We start from the raw sequence: 22,597 nt of genomic DNA, 5'->3' as shown, positions 1-22,597 counted from the left end.
TGTTTTACCCCCTTCCCATCCACTACCCTCTCCACTGGGAAAGGAGCCAACCTGAGAGCACGTTGCTTTCCATCCCTATTCTGTCCTTTTTTTTTTTTCTCTCCCTCTCTCTTCATAATTCAAATCTTTCGCTCTGGTCCTGGTTACCCTTCCAATCTTTCTGTCACCCCCCCTCCTCCTCCTTTGCTCTGTATCATCCAACTGCCCATCATTCTCTCGTTCATTCATCGTTTCCTATCTCCCCCTCCCCCACCCCTCTCTCTCCCCTGCCTGTGTCTCCGCCGAAGTCAGGAAACGCCTCCCGGCAGCCCTAAAACCACCGGCAGCGGCCGCTCACTCGGCCAGTCCCCGGCATCCAGCTGTGGCGCAGAGGACGGGCCAGCTGTGTGACCCCGCCCCCCGCCTCTGATCTGCGGGCAACCGCTGGACTAGGCGTCTAATCGGGCGGCGTTCTCCCGAGACAAGTTCACTTTTCTTTGGCGAGCGGGTCCGATCGGATTTCTGGGGTTGTTGTTGTTTTTTTTAAACCCTGTCCCCCCCCCCCCCCCAATGCGTTTGGGCAACGATTTCTTCCCTCTGGTAAAGACTGCTGGGCTCCAAAGAGCGGTGCAAGTTTCCTGGTCCTATATGTCTCTGGAAAGTAAGTATACAACCCAAGAGGGGGGCAGCATGGCTATGGGGCACTGTTTAAGGTTGGGGTGGCAATGCCAACCTGCCCGTGCAACGTTTGTCCTTGTAGGGAACTTTGGGCTTGCATGCCAACCGTGCAATTTGTGGGGGCTCTTGTTTTTAAGGGAAAAGGCTAGAAATAACTGAAGGGTTGGGGGGGGGGGGCAAGATTCACAAACCAGGTCCTGCGGCTTGTGGAGATTATTCTCCCCCTGGCATCTGAGCTGCGAGCGATTAGCAGGTGGTGCTGGGACGCCAGCTGCCACCCCTGGGAGTCACTCCCTTCTCCCCCCCCCCCCGGTGACATTAAGCTTTTCTCTGGCTCGGGTTCTTGTGCCCCCTGCCAGGGTGGCAGAAGGGCTTTGCTTCATGGAGCCAGGTGAATGCCAGGGTCAAATGCAGCACTACCAGGGCCGAACTGGTCTCCCTTTCCTCTCGGATCGCACGAGTGGCATGGGTTTCGGGGTGCAGCTGTCAAAGGGGCTCCGGCCAGACCCAGTGATTGGGGGCCATGACGCGGACTGGTTTCAGTGGGAGAGGTTCTGATCCCCCCCCCCCCTGCTCTAAAGCGACCTTTATAAATGGCCAAAATCCAGTCGGAGGGCACTAATGCCAGCTTTACTTAGACGTCTTGTCACAGGACGGCCAAGGAGATGGTGAATTCTACCTTATCTCTGAACAGGATTGCAACCAGCTGTGGCCCCATGCGCTTGTTTGCTCCTCTCCTGGCATTTATTCTCCTTTTCATGAGCAGATTGCTGTTTCCTGGCTCTAAAAAACAGATTCTGCCCCTTCCCCCCCCCCCTCCCGTGCAGGGAGGCTGAGGTGGCTGCTGCGGGGGAGCTCCCGCTGCGTGCTGTGCTCTGCTCTGCCTCTCGGGTCTTAGCTTTGGATTCTTGTTTGCAAAATCCAGTCACAGCTCCCTTGTCTGTCTCGGTTTATGTCTTTGTTAAAGACTCCCCTCACTCCCCTTTTTGTTATCCTTTTTCCCCCCTAGCTAAGTTTTAAGTCATGCAGGTAGGGCAGATCTAGTTCTTGAATTGACAGCTTTTGTAGTTAATGGGGGAGGGGGGGAGTAGAAACTATTTATTTCTTGTTTGTGGAATTTTGTTTGTTCTGATTTCTCTCAGCTCCCCTGCTCTCTTTTATTCACAAGAGTTAAATTTCCACTTTTTTTTTTTTTATTGTTAAAAGACCTCCTGAGATCAAACAGTTGAAGCGGTAAAAGCTGGATCTTGACACCGGCCTGCCTCGTCCTAGTTCAAATTCTTGCGCTGTGCACAGAGACGACCAGTAGGGGGCGATTAGGGAGCGGGGGCGATGGATGGCGCGCGTTGCTGTCGGCGCTTCTGGTTTGATTCGGAAAAGCACCCGCGTTTTTCATTTCGCACTTGGATTAGGCTAATTTATAGTTTTAGTCCGGAATGGGATCTAAGCTGTCAACAAAAAAACCGCAACTTTTTACAAAAATACATCAACGCCATTAGCTTTCAAAGAGTTCACGATTTGAACACGTGACACCACTGGTTGGCGCCAATTAGTTTGTTTATTATTGAAGATATTTCAGGGTGAAGCCCCAGAGGATGGGATTGAATTGGTCCAAACCTCTTCTGGAGAAGGAATGCTAAGATCACATATTTTTTTCACTCTGATGTGCCCATCTTGTATAGGAATAAAATATAAGGACATATTTGAGGCTGCTTTTGTTTATCAAGCTGTTTCTTTTTTTTTTTTTTTTTTAATCTTTATTGATTTTCAAACTAAAACAGTGCAATACACAAAAAAAGAGCAACAATTACTACATACATTGCACTATTAACTGTACAGGTAACACATATATTAATCAAAATTCTCCCATCCGTTCTACTTTTATTAGTAACATAACATAGGACATAATATGTAATGATAAAATTAAATTACCCAAGAGTTTCCACTTCCTTTAGCGGTGAGGTCAAATTCTTCCTACCAACTATTTCACAAGAGTCTTGAAAGTAACTGACTCCTTTCAGAGCTGTTTAATTTGATTTTAACATCCGCATCATCACGGTTGTCGTTTTGATTTGGGGCTGTCATTGAGACTTGATTATTGTAAACCGTTTTGGGGATATAAAAATCTTATTAGATTAGGTTAGCAAAGAGGGGTCTATGTTATAAAAACAGCATAAGCATTCCTGTGCCTTTATGAAAAAAATCGCCCAGACCGGCAGTGTTCCCTCTAAGCGGGCGGGTGTTGTGAGCAAACTTTTTTCACTGTGAGCTAAAAATATCGGGCGCCAGCAAGTTATGAGCCAAATAAATATGTTGCTTTCTACCACAGAACTTCCTTACGTTTGTATGGAATCTATCCCCTTTCAACTTTAGAGAGTGCCCTCTCGTTCTCCCTGCCTTAGCTACTAAGTCTATTCCCTTCAGTACCTTGAATGTTTCTATCATGTCCCCTCTCAATCTCCTCTGCTCAAGGGAGAAGAGGCCCAGTTTCTCTAATCTTTCGCTGTACGGCAACTCCTCCAGCCCCTTAACCATACGTGACAAAAAATCAATTCATGTAGCAAATGCTACATTTATCTTTTGGCATGGCCCATCATGTAGCAAATGCTATAACTGATGGGCCATGCCAAAAGATAAATATATATATACTAAAAAATAAAAAATAAAAATAAATATATACTAGGAGTAAAGGGGCATGCAATAAAGCTTTTAAGTAGTAGATTTAAAACAAACCTGGGAAAATATTTTTCATTCAACATGTAATTAAAAAAAGATTTGGATAATTTTCTTAAAAAATCTGCATGACATTATTAAGATGGACTTAGGAAAGCCCACTGCTTATTCCTAGAATAAACAGCATAAAATCTGTTTTACTCTTTTGCACTGTTGTGCTTTCAGCAAAATGTTTTAAACACAAAAACAGAAAATCACATGCACAGGCATTAGGTCACCCAGGCATCTAGAATTAGCAATCTTGCACAGCCAGCCTATGATTGACAGGAGCTGCCAAATCACATTGAAAAGGATGATAAGGAAGGCAGATAAGAGATGGTGGAAGGAAGACAAAACGAAAAGGCAAGAACAAAACTGAAGTAGAAACGAGCCAAACATACAGTATAGCATACAAAAAATGTATGTTTTCCTTTGGCTTCCAAAAACTGATTGGCATCCAAGTTCCCTAAAGTTTCACACAGTCATCTTCTAATAATGTCACCATATACAGTTGGCTTGCCAGAAATATGTTTAGGATGCCACTGCAACTCTACCAACAGCATATTAACTTAACAGTGTAGCTTCAAAATAACTGCATCTCTATCCTTCCCTCCCCCCTGTGGTTTTTAGCATATCTCTCTTCTCATTTCCTCCACTCAGATCTGATCATTCTCTGCTCTCTCTTCCCTTTTCTTCTCTGGTCTTCCTTCTCTATTTTCTGCCTCCATCTAAATTAAATTCTTTCTTACTATTTAGTCCCGTTTCCCTCTTTTCACTGTGTCTACACACAGCTTGTCACCCCTTTCCCTCACCCCTCCATTATCTTACTATTTTCTTCCCCCTTTATTTATCTCCTCCTTCCATCCAGTATGTGTTCTTTCCCCACTTCCATTCAGCATCTGCTCTCCCTTCTCAACTGACATCCATCTGCCTTCTGCTCTCTCTCCCTTCTTCTCACTTCCATCATCTGTCCCCTTCTCTCTCTCTCTCATCTCCTCCATTCCATCATCTGCCCCTTCTCTCTCTCTCTCTCTCTCCCCCCCCCCCAACTTCCATCATCTGCCCCCCTTCCCCTCACCTTTGTGGGTCACTTTCTTTCCCCTGAGGGTGGCTCATGTCACAGGGGAAGCTTTGGCCGAGCAGAACCGCTTGATTGACAGTGGAACTTACTTGATTGATGTCGATGCTGGGGCCCATTGCCGTTTGAAGGAAAAAAAAAAGGTGGAAAAAAGGAACCTGTAAAGGCGAGAGGAAGGGAAACCTCCAGGACAGCTGCTTTTTGCCCTCCTTCAGCGGCCCAAGAGTTCAGACCAGCAGCGGCAGCTCTGTATGCTTTTAACTTCGGCACAGAGCTGCCCCTAATCAATAGTTTAGCGCGGTTTCATGAGGCAGCCTCGGGGCCTTTGATAGCCGGCCCACTTCGATGATGCGATGTGGGCCGGCCTAGCAAAGGCCCCGAGGCTGCCTTATGAAACCGCGCTAAACTATTGATTAGGGGCAGCTCTGTGCCGAAGTTAAAAGCATACACAGCTGCCGCTGCTGGTCTGGAGGTGCGGAGACAAGGCAGGAGGCAAACGCGGTGGAAGGCAGGAGTCCCGGCGAAGGCAGGAGTCCCGGCACAGCGACTACAACAGGAAGTTGCAAGTCAGCTGACGCCGGCCTTTCGTTGCGGCGGGGACCGAATCCTTCGCGGACCGGCAAGATTTTGTTTGCGGACCGGCGGTTGAAGAACTGTGCTCTACACTGTGTGCGCTGTGACGAGAAACTTGTGCGCTGCGAGGTAATATTTTGTGCGCCAGCGCACCCCAGCGCAGCTTAGCGGGAACACTCCCGCCCCCCGTACACAAATTTGTACGGGCTCCATAAGTGTCGTAAATGTGAGCATTTCCAAGGAGGCAATTTCTCCAAATGGGTTAGGAATGAATCTCACTCCTGAGCCAGGGCATCTGGAGTTTGATCTCAGTCTCTCAAATGGACTGCTGTTATGCCAAAAAAGAGCATCTTTCTGGAGTTCATAAGATGTAGCAGTAGAGACAACTTATCCAGGTACACCTGAAAGGGTTTTTTTTCGATCAAGCCCGGCACCTAAAGGGAAATATTTATTGTACTAGTCTTATTCCCCCTAACATTAACGGGTGCTAGAATATAAGTCTGTCTGTCTTTTTTTTCTGTCTCTCTCCCTCCCGCTGTCTGTCTTTCTGTCTCTCTCTTTCCTCGGCTGTCCACCACCACCCCTTGCCTGCTCCCCCCCCCCCGTCCTTCAGTAGCCCTTCTCCCTTCCTTTTATCTCCCCCCTGTCCAGCAGCACCTCTTTCATGCTCCCCCTGTCCAGCATCCGACTTCGCCACAGCTCAACTGCCCGCACGCACCGACAGCCGCCTCAAGATGCCGCGGCCTGCACGTGCCGACAGCCAACACGCGCGCCTCAATCCGACAGCCGCCTCAAGTCGCCCTGGTACTGGCTCGCTCCCGGCACTGCTGCCGCTGCCACCATCCATGCTGGGCAGGAAGGTGGGCTCCATGAGAGGCCCGTGGGGCCGAAGCCAGTCAGCGTGGCTGGTGCTTGGGAGGAGGAATCCTGGTGTCTTCTAGTGCGCATGCGCACTCTTGCCGGCCACGGACCTACAGATCAGGGATCACGGAACACGCTGGTAAGAGTGTGCATGCGCGCTTAGGGTTTATTATAGTAGATTTTTCTGCCACATTTTCCTGGTCTCGGACTTCATTTCTGGGTACTTCGGGGTCTTCCCTCTCGTCACGTTTCGTTGAGTAATCACTTGGGACTGACGCCTTTATAATCAATTCTATCCTGACGTTTTTCCTCTTTTGCTGCTATAACCAGTTTCCTGGCATCCAGCTTTTAATCAGTCAGACGGGGATGTCCCAGGCAGTGGCGAAGATGAGAGGGGCCCCTCCCTCACCCTCTTCTATGCCCCCGCTCCTTCCCTACCCCACCCCCGCCACGCGCACCCCTTCCCTACTCTGCACCTCTTTTAACTTCCTTGTCACGAGCGGTGTCGCCAACTTGCTGCCTGCCTCGGTTCTCCTTCTGGTGTCACTTCCTAAGTGCGGGACCCAGAAGCGATGTCAGACGGAGAGCCGACCGCTGGCATAAGCAGTAGGTAGAGTTGCCGCTCGGGCCGGCGAAGAGAAAGAGGTATGGGGGGGGGAAGTGAAGGCGCAGGCGTAGCAGGGGAGGAGTGGGTAGGAGCAGGGGATACAGAGAGGAGAAGGGGTGCCGGCGCCCAAGGAGGACACACCTATAACATAGGCACCGAGCGACGCAGCACTTAGCGGTTGTCAATCCTGAGCTAGGTGCCATTTCTGGAATCATGGCTAACGGCGCCTATATTGGCCTTAGCTGCCAGTAGGCGTCAAAACTTTAGACACCCCTATTTATGCCAGGGTTGTCTACAGTAAATCCGATTTAGACGCCTAGATGCATAACATGCCCAAGATCTGCGCACGATCTACGCCTAACCTCGCCTACTTTCTGGTAGGCGCCTACAATCTAGTTAATTGTTTTTCATCACTATTTAACGGTGATTTTCAATTAAAGGTGCCGATTAAGTCTAATTGAATAGTTGTTAGGCACCTAGATTGGTTATGCACCCAGATCGAGGCCCCCCCTAGACCCCCTTCCCTTTCTCCGTACCTTTCTAACTTTTCCAGCGTGAGCAGCGTGCCCACGTTAGGGTCGGCTCACCCTTTGATGTCACTTCCTGGGCACGGGTCCTCACGCTGGGGAAGTAAAAAAGGTACGGGGAAAGGCAAGCGGCACGCACGCGGCAAGAAGAGGAGCGGGGGAGGGTGGAGAGGAGAAGGTGTGCTGCGCCATTAGAAAAGACCGCACTCCCCCACTCCTTTTTTTAATTATTATTTTTTTTTAATATTCTTTATTCATTTTTAAAACTTACAATAAGTGCAATATCATAGAACATCAATTTATATCTAAATATATCACTTAATATCCTATTAAAATTTAATTCAGATCCCATAACCCTCCCTCCCCCATGTACAATGACTTTCATCAAACATAAGAAGACATATAATAACCCTCCCCTTTCCACATTATTTGCACTTATAAGAAAAGCAAAATACCCCCCCCCCACACACACACACCCCCTTCTCCCCCCACCTTGGATGTGCATATTTAAGGGGAAAAAATGATATTCATTCATTACAATATTTTGTTAATGGTTCCCAAATATCCTGAACTTTCCTAAAATTCCCCAGCTGCATGGCACCCCTCCCCCACTCCACTTACTACACAACTGTATGCACCTAACTTTAGACATCTGTTATAAAATCAGGGCCTGTAATTGCGATATATGAAGTACACAGGTATAACCCAACCCCTAATTCTCCTCTGCCCAGTTACAGCCACTCAAATGCCTATATGCACATCATAAGAACATAAGAATAGCCTTACTGGGTCAGACCAATAGTCCATTAAGCCCACTCAGGATTTTGTAGACTTCAATCATATCTCCCTTCAGCTGAAGAACCCTAACTGTTTTAGTCTTTCCTCATACGAGAGGAGTTCCATCCCCTTTACCATCTTGGTCGCTCTTCTTTGAACCTTTTCTAGCACCTCTATATCTTTCTTGAGATAAGGAGACCAGAATTGAACGCAATACTCCAGATGAGGTCGCACCATGGAGCGATACAAGGACATTATGACATTCTTAGTCTTGTTAACCATCCCTTTTTAATAATTTGCTTTTTTGGCTGCCGCCGCACATTGGGTGGAAGGTTTTATCGTATTGTCTACGATGACACCCAGATCCTTTTCTTGGGCACTAACCCCCAAGGTGGACCCTAGCATCCGCTTGTCTGCAGTTTCGTTTTTGCTTGGGCTGTCTCATCCTCACTGTAGATTGTGTTGGATTTTCTTTTGTGGTCTTCGATTGGTATTACACTGCCATCATATTATATCTCCATTATTTGAAAGTTCTTCCATGCTAGTATGATATTATTCATATTACACTAACATTTATCATGTTTTTCTTATGATTGTTGTACAGAGCTCTTAAATAGCAAGGAAACCCCTGAAAGTATCGCACTATTTCTCCTGACCCACACTGTATTGTGTTTGTCTTCATGAATATCATCTTTAAATATTTGAATATTTCCAAATTTGTTCATGTCCACTTTCAGTTATTTTTATCTTCATTTGCTAGGACCCCTGTTGAAGGCATCTTCAGATAACATAGAGGAGTGGTTCCCAATCCTGTCCTGGAGGAACACCAGGCCAATTGGGTTTTCAGGCTAGCCCTAATGAATATGCATGAAGCAAATTTGCATGCCTATCACTTCCATCATATGCAAATCTCTCTCATGCATATTCATTAGGGCTAGCCTGAAAACCCGATTGGCCTGGTGTTCCTCCAGGACAGGGTTGGGAATCACTGATATAGAGAATGTTAATGCTTTTCTACATTATGGCTAATCGTGTAACTGAGGGGCCAGCCGCCAAAATATAAACGGGGACAAGAGTTAGGGCTCCTTTTACAAAGCTGCGCTGGCGTTTTTAGCGTGCGCAACCCGAAAAACTACCGCCTGCGGTAGCGGCTAGCACGGGGGGCATTTTAGCTTGCGCTATTCCGTGCCTTAAGGCCCTAATGCACCTTTGTAAAAGGAGCCCTAAGTTGAGATAAATAGATAGGTGGTTAAATTTAGGCAAAATACAGAGCAAAAAAGCAAGGAAACAAACTCCATGAGGGACTAACCGACAATGATGGAGTGGGAATGGACCTGGACACATCAACCAGAGAGAAAAGAAGTGAATAAATATTTATTAAAAAGTCAACAAAACAGTCTATCAATATTGAGTTCAATCTCTTGTTGCAGACCCGACACAGTTTGTGTTTCGGCATTGAAGCCTGCCTCAGGGATACAGAAAATATCCAGTAGATGGCAGTCTTACGCTCTCGATGATTGCTTTTATAATGATTCTATCTAGCACAATATTCAAAAGTAAAATACCTCCAAGGAAAAAGCGTCAATCCCAAACTCTATATCAGAGCCTCTGAAAAGAATGGCAGACCAGGAGACGAAGATTGTTGGTTAAATTCAAGGCAATAAGTTCTTGTCAAGCATTTATCATGAAAAAAAAACAACAACCCAAACAAAACCAAAAGGTATTAGATAAATTATCCATTTGGTAGAGACCAAAGTGTTACTGCCTAAGAGAGAACAGACCTTATAGAAACATAGAAACATGATGGCAAATGGCCCATCCAGTCTGCCCATCTGCAGCATCCACTATCTCTTCCTTTCCCTAGGACAGGGGTATGCAATTCCGGTCCTCGAGAGCCGGAGCCAGGTCAGGTTTTCAGGATATCCACAACAAATATGCATGAAATAGATTTGCATCTCAAGGAGGCAGTGCATGCAAGTCCATCTCATACATATTCATTGTGGATATCCTGAAGACCTGACCTGGCTCCGGCTCTCGAGGACCGGAATTGCCTACCCTTGCCCTAGGAGATCTCAAGTGCCTGTCCCATGCTTTCTTGAATTCGGACACAGTCTTTGTCTCCACCACCTCTACTGAGAGACTATTCTGTGTATCTACCACCCCTTCTGTAAAAAAGTATTTCTTAGATTAACCCTGAGTCTATCACCCCTTAATTTCATCCTATACCCTCTCATTCCACAGCTTTCTTTCAAATGACCCTTGGTTCATGCGCATTTACATCTCTATCACATCTCCCCTCTCCCTTTCCTCCAAAGTACATATATTGAGGTCTTTAAGTCTTATGAGAAAGATCACCAACCATTTCAGTAGCCTTCTTCTTGACCGACTCCATCCTTTTTATATCTTTTTGAAGGTGCGGCCTCCAGAATTGTACCCAATATTCTAAATGAGGTCTCACTAAAGTCTTGTATAGGGGTATCAATACCTCCTTTTTCCTACTGGCCATACCTCTCCCTGTGCAACCTAGTATCCTTCTAACTTTCACCGTCACCTTTTCAAACGGTTTGGCCACCTTAAGATTATCACACACAATCCCGTACAAGTCCCGCTCTTCTGGCGTGCACATAAGTTCTTCCTCCCCCTAAACGGTACCGTTCCCTCAATCCTTCCCTCTCTTTTCAAGATTCTCTGTGCTTGTTTCATTTTTTCTTTTTTTTTAAATATTCTTTATTCATTTTCAAGATTACATTAAGTGTTAAAAATATTCATTCACATTAACAATAAATTCATCACTTACAAACAATCATTGATACATTAAATAGATTTTTATCCCTTCCCCTTTTCCATCCCTCCCACCCATATATTCCATTATCATATAAAACATATAATAATAATATTCCCCCCTCCCTACACCTTAAATTGATAAATATAAGGGAAACAATTTCAATTAATCCTTACAATACTTTGTTAATGGTTTCCACACATCCTGAAATTTCTTAAAATATCCACGTTGTAATGCAATAAATCTTTCCATTTTATAGATAGGGCATAAAGAATTCCACCAAAAGTTATAATTTAATCTCCTCCAATCCTTCCAATTATATGTAATTTGCTGAATGGCAATCCCAGTCATTATAAGTAATAACGTATTGTTAGCAGAAATCTGACTTTTTGCTCTCATTTCCATACCAAATATCACCGTATCATAGGATAATGCCACTGGGTTATCAAATAAATTATTAATTTGGTTCCAAATTGATTTCCAAAAATTCATAATAAATGGGCAATGAAACAGTAAATGATCTAAATAAAGTTCCTGCTTCTAGATGGCAGTGCCAACATCTATTAGACAAAGAACTATCCAATTTTTGTAACCGAACAGGGGGTCCACAACGCTCTTTGCAACAGAAAAAAACCAAGTTTGCCTCATAGATGCCGACACCGTACATCTCATCCTCCAAGGCCAAATTCGTGGCCATTGAGATGCATTCATTTTCATGCATTAGTTTCATTCTTTCTTGAATTCAAGTAGAGTCCTCGTCTCAACCACCTCTGCTGGAAAATGACGTCGGAGAAAGCGCCAAAGCCGACGTGAGCAGCAGGTTGAAGAGGTATGGGGTGAAGGGAAGGGGCACACAGGCGTCAGGGGGGGAGGAGCGGGTAGTGGGGGGCGGAGAGAAGGAGGGACTTCAGCGCCATGAGGAAGACCGTGCTCCCCCCACCCCTCTTACTACGCTACTGTATGTGGTGCAACAGTTTCACAGGACACGTGCTCTCACTCTGCACGCTGAATCTGAGGTTCGGAAGAGAGAGGCACTTTATTATTTATTTATTTAATTCAATTTTCTATACCGTTCTCCAAAGGGAGCTCAGAACGGTTTGCCTGAATTTATTCCGGTACTCAAGTATTTTTCCCTCTCTGTCCCGGTGGGCTCACAATCGATCTAATGTCCCCGGGGCAATGGGGGGGATTAAGTGACTTGCCCAGGGTCACAAGGTGCAGCGTGGGTTTGAACCCACAATCCCAGGTGCTGAGGCTGTAGCTTTAACCACTGCACCACTCTAGAAATCAAAATGTAGTAAAAGTGAGCCAAATAAAGAACAATCCAGCCATTGTGACATCACTGATGAGGTTGGCTCTTATTGGTGGAATGAGGCATTATGATGTCACAATAGCAGCTCTGGTTATCAGAGGCTGAAGCTTTTCATGCTATTTGTTTATTCAAGTACTCCAGCATTTTCCCTGTCAGTCCGAGTGGACTCACAATCTGTCTAATGTACCAGGGGCAATGGGGGGATTAAGTGACTTGCCCAGGGTCACAAGGTGCAGCGTGGGTTTGAACCCACAATCCCAGGTACTGAGGCTGTAGCTTTAACCACTGCACCACTCTAGAAATCAAAACGTAGTAAAAGTGAGCCAAGTATAGGGCAATCGAGCCATTGTGACATCACTGATGAGGTTGGCTCTTAGGCATTGGTGGAATGAGGCGTTATGATGTCACAATACCAGCTCTGCTTATCAGAGGCTGAAACCTTTCACACTATTTATTTATTCAATTTTCTATACCATTCTCTCAGGGGAGCTCAGAACGGTTTACACGGATTTATTCAGGTATTCAAGCATTGTGGGCTCACAATCTACCTAATGTACTTAGGGCAATGGGGGAGATTAAGTGACTTGCCCAGGGTCACAAGGAACAGCGTGGGTTTGAACCCACAGCCCCAGGGTGCTGAGGCTGTAGCTTTAACCACTGCGCCACACACTCCCCACTTCATTTTAAAAACAAATGTTCATGCCTCTTCAGAGAGGCCACCTCTGACTTCATCGATTATCTGCCATGTGGAAGGTCAGAGGTACGTGTTCCAAGAGCTGTGGATTGAGTGAGAATTTGCAAGGATTGAGACCTCAAAGCAAACTTTGTCAGAGCAGAGCAGAGTGTCTGACAGATATGCTGGAAGTGTTTTTGGTTAATGTACAGTATGAAAAGGGTAGAGTTTCTTCTCGTGAAATATTTCGACTTAACACAGATGTAGAGGGCGATATTCAAAAGGGTTTAACCAGGCAAGAGAGGCTCCTGCCTGGTAAAACCCCACCGAACTGGCTGGCCATGGATATTCAGTAGGACTCAACTGGGTCGTGCAGATGACTATCTGTCTCATCTATTAGGCCATTCCCTAACCAGCTAGGTTAGGTGCAGTCTGGGGCCAGAGCTTGAACAGAACCAGCACTTAATCGGTTGGTGGATATACCGTATTTAGTCTTAAACAAGTGCCTAAAGTTAGGTCAGAAAAAAGGCTGGCCTAACTTTAGGCATCTAGGGCCCAATTCTATATATGCAGGGCTGGCTTAACCAGGTGAGGTTCTAGCCCAAAATGGCGCCGTGTACAGAATCCGGGCCTTTGTGTCCTGCTTTCCCTGCGAGTAAAGGAATGTGCTGGCGATTCTTTTGAATTTGGCTATCAGGATCTATTGTTTTGCCTTGATTGCTGCTGCTTTTTCCCACACCCCATGGAGGCTGCTGCCCTAGGCAACTGCCTAGTCATGCCTCATGGTTGAACCGGCCCTGAGGGATGGATGGAGTGAGAGGTGGTTCTTATAGGAATGATTAAGAAGGGGATCATGAACAGATCGGAGAGGGTTATCATGCCACTGTACCGGGCCATGTTGCGCCCTCATCTGGAGTACTGCGTACAGCACTGGCCACTGCACATGAAGAAGGACACGGTACTACTCAAAAGGGTCCAGAGAAGGGCGACTAAAATGGTTAAGGGGCTGGAGGAGTTGCCGTATAGTGAGAGATTAGAGAAATTGGGCCTCTTCTCCCTTGAAAAGAGGGGACTTGATCGAAACATTGAAGGTACTGAAGGGAATAGACTTAGTAGATAAGGACAGGTTGTTCACTCTCTCCAAGGTAGAGAGAACGAGAGGACACTCTCTAAAGTTAAAAGGGGATAGATTCCGTACAAACGTAAGGAAGTTCTTCTTCACCCAGAGAGTGGTAGAAAACTGGAACGCTCTTCCGGAGTCTGTTATAGGGGAAAACACCCTTCAGGGTTTCAAGATAAAGTTGGACAAGTTCCTGCTAAACTGGAACGTACGCAGGTGAGGCTGGTCTCATTTAGAACACTAGTTTTTGACCTGGGGGCCGCCACGTGAGCGGACTGCTGGGCATATGGACCACTGGTTTGACCCAGCAGCGGCAACTCTTATGTTCTTATGTTGAGAGGAGAGGGGTGCAGTTGCAGATTCTGTAGAAACACTGAAAACCAGAAAAAAAAGCGGAAAACAGTAAGGCAGTAGGTAATATTCGATTGGCCTCTGAATAGAGCAAAGAAATCGGTAGCTAAACAGCTTCATTCGGGGCGAAGGAGCTCTACCTGAAAGGCAGCATTTCATGAACAAAATGCGAGGGCCGACGGATTCCTTTTCTTCCTTGACGTTGCACGAGTTCCAGCCGTAGGGGCACCTCTGTAAATACTGCAATTAAATAGACATACAGCTGAGACTGAGAGATTACATAGTAACATAGTAGATGACGGCAGATAAAGACCCGAATGGTCCATCCAGTCTGCCCAACCTGATTCAATTTAAATTTTTTTTTTTTTTCTTCTTAGCTATTTCTGGGCGAGAATCCAAAGCTTTACCCGGTACTGTGCTTGGGTTCCAACTGCCGAAATCTCTGTTAAGACTTACTCCAGCCCATCTACACCCTCCCAGCCATTGAAGCCCTCCCCTGCCCATCCTCCTCCAAACGGCCATGCACAGACACAGACCGTACAAGTCTGCCCAGTAACTGGCCTAGTTCAATATTTAATATTATTTTCAGATTCTAGATCCTCTGTGTTCATCCCACGCTTCTTTGAACTCAGTCACAGTTTTACTCTCCACCACCTCTCTCGGGAGCACATTCCAGGCATCCACCACCCTCTCCGTAAAGTAGAATTTCCTAACATTGCCCCTGAATCTACCACCCCTCAACCTCAAATTATGTCCTCTGGTTTTACCATTTTCCTTTCTCTGGAAAAGATTTTGTTCTACGTTAATACCCTTCAAGTATCTGAACGTCTGAATCATATCTCCCCTGTCTCTCCTTTCCTCTAGGGTATACATATTCAGGGCTTCCAGCCTCTCCTCATACGTCTTCTGGCGCAAGCCTCCTATCATTTTCGTCGCCCTCCTCTGGACCGCCTCAAGTTCAAGAAGCCGAGGCCATTCAGAGAATTTTGGGTTTGTCTGAATTTGAACCTAGGTATGTGGTTTGGGGATGGCTGCTTCACAAGTTCTGTTTAATCCACTGTTTTTTTTGGGTTTTTTTTGTGAGCAGAGGCTCGCAATCTGCTACTTGGGACATACCCAGCTAGTCGAGTTTTCAGGATATATACAATGAATATGAAAGAGATGAATGTGCAAGCACTACCTCCGCTACATACAATGGCGTAGCGAGGGAGGTTGGCGCCCTGAGCGGTGAAACATGGCATAGCCATGCTGTGCAACCACCCCCCCCCACGTACCTCTGATTTCATTAACAGTCTTCTAATCCCGTATAGTACGCCAAAATCTCTCCGCTCAGTTTCCCAAAATCTTTTAGTTATACCTTCGCTAAAATCTATCAATACGTTGCGCTCCAATAACTTTGCTGTTGCTGCCCCCACTCTGTGGAATTCCTTACCTGCCCTTTTAAGGGCTAAATTTAAATTTAAATTTCTATGACTTTTTACCTAACCGATTGTTTTATTCTTTTATGTCTTACCTTTTCTATATTAATTGTAGTTCTTCCCTACCATCCCATTGTTGTGTAGTCTGTACGTCTTTGTCTTTTATATTTATTATCCCTGTTCTTATACGTTTTTATACAATTTATTATTTGTTTTTATGTAATTTTATATTGTTAACCGCTTTGAAACCAGAATAAGCGGTCTAAAAAATATTTTAATAAACTTGAAACTTGATGTATTATTTATTTTAAAAAATTTGTTGGCCGCTTAAATCTACCCGGTTTACACGGGGACATACATAGTTTTGATACAAACGTTTGCCACCCTGAACAGCGTCTTCCACCTACTGCTCGTGCCAGCCTCGGATCCCTTCTGACGTCACGTCCTGGTCCCACGACCAGGAAATGACATTAGAAGGAGCCGAGGCTGGCGCGATCAGCCAGTGGAAGATACTGCTCCCACCGGTGAACATTTAAACAGGTATGGAGGGGGGGGGAGGTGAGGAGTAGAGGCACTGTGCCCCTCACGAAGACGCTCCACGCTTCCCCTTACTACAGATCTATTTCATGCATATTCATTGTGGCCGTCCTGAAAACCTGATTGGTCTGGTGTGTCCTGAGGACTGGGTTTAAAATACTTATTTCAGAGATACTCCTAAGTCCAATTCTATTTTCTATCTGTTTGAGGAATAAAGCAAGGACTGTCTATTACATTGCATGCGTACGCCTTTCAGTCCAGATTTCCCCACTTTGTCCGGGTTTTGAAAAGCTTCTATCTAATCGCTGTCGGGCAGCGGGGGAGGGGGGGGGCTAGGGCAGGACTGGGGCATAATGGGGCTGGATGGATGGAAGTGGGCGGGCCTTGCCCACCCACTTTGGGCTCAGACCCACCCAGTAGCAGCAGGTGTATGAGGTAGTTGGTTGAGATCCCCAAGCCCCCCCCAACTAAAAACTCCTAAGTGTTCTCCTCCTTCATAACTTTAAAGGACTGACCTTCGCCAGCATGCGAGCGGCAAGACTGATCCACGCTGCTCGTGTCGACCCCACAGCCTTGCTTCTGATGCAACTTCCTGTTTCCGCAGAAGTGAGGGGGGGGATAGTTAACATTGTCTCGCCTCCCCTGGGTGGGAGAAGGAGAGAAGGATTTGTCTGCCCACCCAACATGCCCACCCATGGGTTCCAGGCCCACCCAAAATTGGGTGCCTGGCTATGCCCCTGCTTTCAGCGCTATAGAAATGATAAATAGTACTAGTAGGAGTACAGCTGTGCGTTTCAAGAAAGACCATTTTTTGTCAAGGGACAGCAGCAATGAAGATCTTGAAAGGCATGTCACCTTTTTTGTTGTTGTTGTTTTCAGTTGACAAATGCAATTTAAAAAAAAAAGCTTTTAAGAAGCAGCGGGGGGTCCTCTTTTTGACATCTTTTCTCTAACTGAGGGAAGTTCTTTTCGTTTTGAAAGCAGAGCTCTTGTAACTGCTTTGAATATATGCATGCATTTCCATGGCAAGTTGATTTTATAATGGATGGAACTAGGGAGTGGGTGAAGTGAATCTTTAGCACCTGTGAGATAGAAGGCCTAATAACCTTGGCAAGATGAGAATAGGCATGAGCTTGTTAAGCAAAAATGAGGAATTGGCTCTAGTAGGTTTCAAAGAACGCTGTAATCAATTTACTGGTTTTGCAGCTGAAATCCCGTCAGATCTAAGAGTTATATAAGCACAATGGTCTGGCCTGGAGTGGAAAATTCATCCCCTTTGGCCTCTACGCTTTACTTATGTCGTAATTGATGAAATCGAGATTCGGTTGACTGAGAAAAAAAAAGTCTTGTAAGGGTTTTTATCTGAACCTGTGTCTACAGGAAAAGACTTTGATAATTAGGTTCTATTCTGCACTATTTAACTGGTCAGAAGCAGCCGCTGGCAGGTTAAATAGCATTTTTTAGGCTAACCGTAAATATTCAGCAGGCAATAATCAGTTATCTTCCACCATAGGCGCCAACTGTGCGAGAAAAAATGGTAGTAGGGATGTCGTGTCCCCCCCGGCACCAGGCAGCCCATCCCCGAGCCATCTCCTCCCCTCTTCCCCCTTCCACAAAAACAAAGGCAGGGGGTATGCCCAATCTCTCCTGCCACCAAATGCTCCCCTGAACCCCCCACCCCTACCCCCTGAACCCACATGGTAACTTTTCACAAGTTGGGAGCAGGAGGGATGCAGTCCCACCTGCTCCGAGGCCTACAAGTCCAAAATGGCGGACCTTCCCCTCCCCGGTGCATCATGGGAAATATAACGTTTTGTAAGGAATGGGAACAGTGCTTTCATAGCGCTTTCAATATCAGAGTTGCCTAGAGAAAGTAAATTTTCAAAGGGAAAATTTCAATTCATGGTATTCTATGCTTTTACAACCTCCTCCCCTTTTTCCCATCCTTTTATTGAAAAATACCTTATTGACTCCAGTGACCACAAAGTTGAGGGCAGATGCCAGCAGCTACCCAAAATGTACCCAGCCCAATTGGTAATATTGCATCTCCTACCCAGTAATTCTTGGGCTTGCTCAGTTGTGGGGAGCTACTGATAGATTTGAACAGGGAGCACAAAAATCTAAAAATCATCTTTTTGTTGCTTGTTCTTATGTTTTTTTTCTTCCTAGTCTCACCCCTCTTGGTACTGCTATCCCTCTCTTCACCCCTTAGTGCAAGGGGGCCAAACTCCATCACATAAGGGGCCAAAATCTAAAACACAAGCTGTCACGGGCCAAATTTTTTAATTGAGATACTTAGTCTTAGTAGAAGTATAGGGTTACAACCTCTCCAACCCTATGCTGGCTCTTTGGTGTAAACAAAATAAATAAAAAATAATTTTCCTCTATTTTAGGTCCTAGTTCACGCTTGCTGTCTAACACCAGCTCTGATAGGGTACACATTTCAAATCTGACATATTGTAATCACAAAATAGAAAATAAAATTATTTTTTCTACCTTTTGTTATCTGGTCATTCAAGTCATGTTGGTCCCAGGCTCTGTTATGTCTTCTGATAACTCGCTTGCCAGGGTCTCCTGCCCATTTGTTGTTTTCTTCTTTCTCTGTGTTAACCATCCATCTTCCATCTCTGCCTTCCCCTTCCATTTCCCTTCCCTCCCCCAGAAGTCTGGCATCTTTCCTTTTTTCGTCTCCATCCCCTCAGCTGAAGCGATGGACCCCACCATTCCCAGATCCATCATCTCTCCTTTTCTCAACTATCCTTCATCCAGCATCTCTCCCTCCTTCCCCACCACCTCAAGGTTCACCATCTCTCCCTTTCTCTTTCCACCTACCCTCCTATCCAGTATCTCTATTCCCCCTCCACACCATCCCATGTGTCCAACTTATCTCCCTTTCTGTTCCTTCCCTCCCTCCATCCCATTGTCCACCATTTCTCTCCCGCTCCTCTGTTTTTAGACCCATTATTTCTTCCTCTCCCGCCCACCCTCAGTCTGGCATATGCATGTCTCTTTGGACCCCCCCTTCCCTCCCTCCTTCCCTACCTCTGTGTACTCCCCCCCCACCACCCGAAGGCCTGCATGTTTTCCAACTTCTTTCTAGCGTCCTCCGGCTTCCGTCTCACCTTCAAAGCAGCCTGCAGAGGATCGCTGGTCGGCTGTAGTGATCCTAGTAGTCTGCCGTCAGCCTCAGCAGCACGTTCCCTCTGTAGCAGTCCCGCCCCTCTTCTGACATACGGGACTGCAGCAGAGGGAATGTACTGCGGAGGCCGACGGCAGCCTGCTAGGATCGCTACAGACGACCGGTAATCCTCTGCAGGCTGCTTTGAAGGTGAGACCAGGAAGCTGGGAGAGAGATGGTGGACAATGAAGGAACAGAAATGGGTATTTTCTCATGGGCCAAATCTAATTACACTGTGGGCCAGATTTGTCCTGCAGGCCTGAGTTTGACACAACCCTGCCTTAGTGCTTCTTCCTTCCAGCCTGATCCTCTCTACTCAGAACCCTTTTCTCAGCTAATCTCTCCTACCAGCCCCTACCCCTTCTTTGAATCCCACCTAGTTCCTCTCCCAGCCCTCATCTCTGTTTATTTTTCTCCAGCCTATCCTTCACATGTTTCTATTTGTGTCACAGCCCATGCCCCCTTCCCCAGCTTACATTCGCTTCAACTCTGTTCTCCCTTTCACAGTCCATATCTCCTTCCGTCAGCATTTTTTCTCTCTCATGCCTGGGCTACTGTTTCCTTTCCCTGCTTCTCTCTCATTGCACCTGATCAAACCAACGTACATTCAAACCTTGGATAGCGAGTAGCGTGGCTTTCGAGTGTTTTGCAAGATGAGCAAAACATGTGATCAAATTTGAACTCGATAAACGAGCGTTGTCTTGCAGTACGAGCACATATACGTACGTCCACGTCATCAGCACCCACAGTTCAAGCGCGCACATCTTACGCCGAGCGCAGCTGAACGAAATAAAAGCATCACGCTCAATTTACCTGCAGTTCAAGCGTGCACTACATACGCGCATCGTACGCCAAGCCCGGCTGAACGTAATAGAAGCGTCACGCCCAATTGACCCATCGCTCAAGCGCTCACAGCATACATTATTTTGTATTAAAGTTTTTGGGTTATGGAATGAATCATCTGAGTTTCCATGGTTTCCTGTGGGAAAATTTGCTTTGATATACGAGTGCTTCCGGAAGGAATTATGCTCGCAAACCAAGGTTCGACTGTTCTTGATTCTGATCTTTCTGTGCCATTTCTGGGACATAAGACTGCCCTTTCAGTTTTATTTTTTTACACCATTCATTCAAATGTAATTCCATTGCCAAGTTTAATGGCATGATCAATTTTACAGGTTTTTTGTTTTTTTCTTTAAATTTTAACAGATTTTTAACAGAAGAGGAGGGGAAAATGCTGGAGGGCACGTGGGTAGATTGTGAGCCCACCGGGACAGAGAGGGAAAATGCTTGAGTATCTGAATAAATGAATGTAAACCGTTCTGAGCTCCCCTGGGAGAATGGTATAGAAAATGGAATAAAAAAAAAAAAAAAATATACCGTATTTGCCGGCGTATAAGACGACTTTTCAGTACCTTAAAATCCTCCCCAAAGTCGGGGGTCGTCTTATACGCCGGGTACTGTTTACATGCCCTTACTTTACATTAGAGAGCTGCACGGGGACGCCCCTAGGGTCGCGGGGATCCCGTGGGGACGCCCCCTAGGGTCGCGGGGCTGGATGTACTCAGTCTTCTGGATGTACGCGGCTCTTCTTCTCCCTACCTTCTCTGCTTGCAGCACAGAGCCGAACGCAAGTCTTCCCGACGTCAGCGCTGACGTCGGAGGGGAGGGAGGGCTTAAACAAAGCTTAAACAAAGCCCTCCCTCCCTCCGACGTCAGCGCTGACGTCGGGAAGACTTCCGTTCGGCTCTGTGCTGCAGGCAGGGCAGATAAGGAGAAGGAGAGTAGCCTCGCGGTTCGAGTGGCTACCAAGGGAGAGGGGCGGCCGCCCCGCCCCGGTTGCAGCACAGCCGGCCAGGTTCCCTTACTTTTGTGGCACTTCCCCGACTGACCGATAACAGCCCGGGTCCGACAATCCTCCCTGCCCTGTAGCCACGAATCTAAATTACCTTCTTACAGCAGCTGTAAGAAGGTAATTTAGATTCGCGGTTAAGGGCAGGGAGGTTTGTCGGACCGGGGCTGTTGTCGGTCGGTCGGGGAAGTGCCACAAAAGTAAGGGGACCTGGCCGGCTGTGCTGCACCCGGGGCGGTAGAGAAGGTGTGCGGAAGAAGGGGTAGTCTTATACGGCGAGTATATAACAAACTCTATATTTTAACTGTAAAAGTTGGGGAGTCGTCTTATACGCCCAGTCGTCTTATACGCCGGCAAATACGGTACATATATTTTAATTTGTGGTAGGAGTGCCTAAGTCTGCAGCTCTTTAGGGAATTGGTATCTGAAGTACTCTCTTTTGTGTTGGAATCAAAGATCTTCAGAGCAGCAGGACTGGCGTTGCTTAACAAACACGTAATGGGACCAGAAGGCCTGTGGGATAAAAGGCTATATTTTGGGGTAGCAGCTGTTCAGCTCATTATCGCAGCAGATTGAAAACAACCAGAGATTCCCCAGTCAGCTTTATCCGAAGCTTGGAAAAGAGATGGCTGAGGGGTGATATGAATGAAGTCTACAAAATCCTGAGTGGTGTAGAACGGGTACAAGTGGATCGATTTTCACTCTGTCAAAAATGACAAAGACTAGGGGGCCACTCGATGAAACTGTGGGGAAATACTTATAAAACCAATTGGAGGAAATTTTTTTTCACTCAGAGAATAGTTAAGCTCTGGAACGCGTTGCCAGAGGTTGTGGTAAGAGCGGTTAGTGTAGCTGGTTTTAGGAAAGGTTTGGACAATTTCCTGGAGGAAAAGTCCATCGTCTGTTATTGAGAAAGACATGGGGGAAAGCCACTGCTTGCCCTGGATCTATAGCATGGAATGGTGCTACTCTTTGGGGTTCCGGAATCTTTTGTTATTCTTTGGGATTCTGAATGGAATGTTGCTACTCTTTGGGTTTTGGCCAGGTACTAGTGACCTGGATTGGCCACCGTGAGAACAAGCTACTGGGCTTGATGGACCATTGGTCTGACCCAGTAAGGCGATTCTTATGTTCTTACGTGAGCCAAGTATAGGACAATGAAGCCATTGTAACATCACTGATGAGGTTGGCTCTGAGGCATTATGACATCACAATCTCAGCTCTGGAATGTTGCTCTCATTGGGGTTCTGGAATATTGCTATTCTTAGAGATGCTGGAATGTTGCTACTCTTTGGGTTCTGGCCAGGTACTAGTGACCTGGATTGGCCACTGTGAGAACTGGCTACTGGGCTTGATGGACCTTTAATCTGACCCAGTAAGACTATTCTTATGTTCTTAAATTTAGTCCGTATTGTTCTCGTAGGCTTCTATCATGATTGCTGCAGTTGTCCAGGTCTTGTCGCTTCTGGTTAGGTGGAACTGATGTTTCATCCGTCACGCTGTGGCTTTTGCGTGCCTTGAAGAAAGCCACAGCAGCATGGCTGAAACATCTGTTCTACCTACCCAGATGCAGTGAGACCTGGAG

General features: G+C 46.3%; 1 protein-coding gene across 2 annotated transcripts in view; it reads left to right on the top strand.

The window, feature by feature from the left end:
- Positions 1 to 253: 253 nt before the first annotated feature.
- The window catches only part of MCHR2 (melanin concentrating hormone receptor 2), a 236,727-nt gene continuing 214,383 nt past the window's right edge, over positions 254 to 22,597 (top strand). For both annotated transcript variants that reach the window (XM_033939996.1, XM_033939994.1), the window contains exon 1: positions 254 to 640. The gene's annotated coding sequence lies outside the window, so the exon portion shown is untranslated. The remainder of the gene's footprint in view (positions 641 to 22,597) is intronic.

The sequence above is a fragment of the Geotrypetes seraphini genome, chromosome 3 (assembly GCF_902459505.1).
Source record: "Geotrypetes seraphini chromosome 3, aGeoSer1.1, whole genome shotgun sequence".
Lineage (NCBI taxonomy): Eukaryota > Metazoa > Chordata > Amphibia > Gymnophiona > Dermophiidae > Geotrypetes > Geotrypetes seraphini.
Note: the sequence above shows the minus strand (reverse complement) of the source record. Positions and strands in the feature narration are given on the sequence as shown.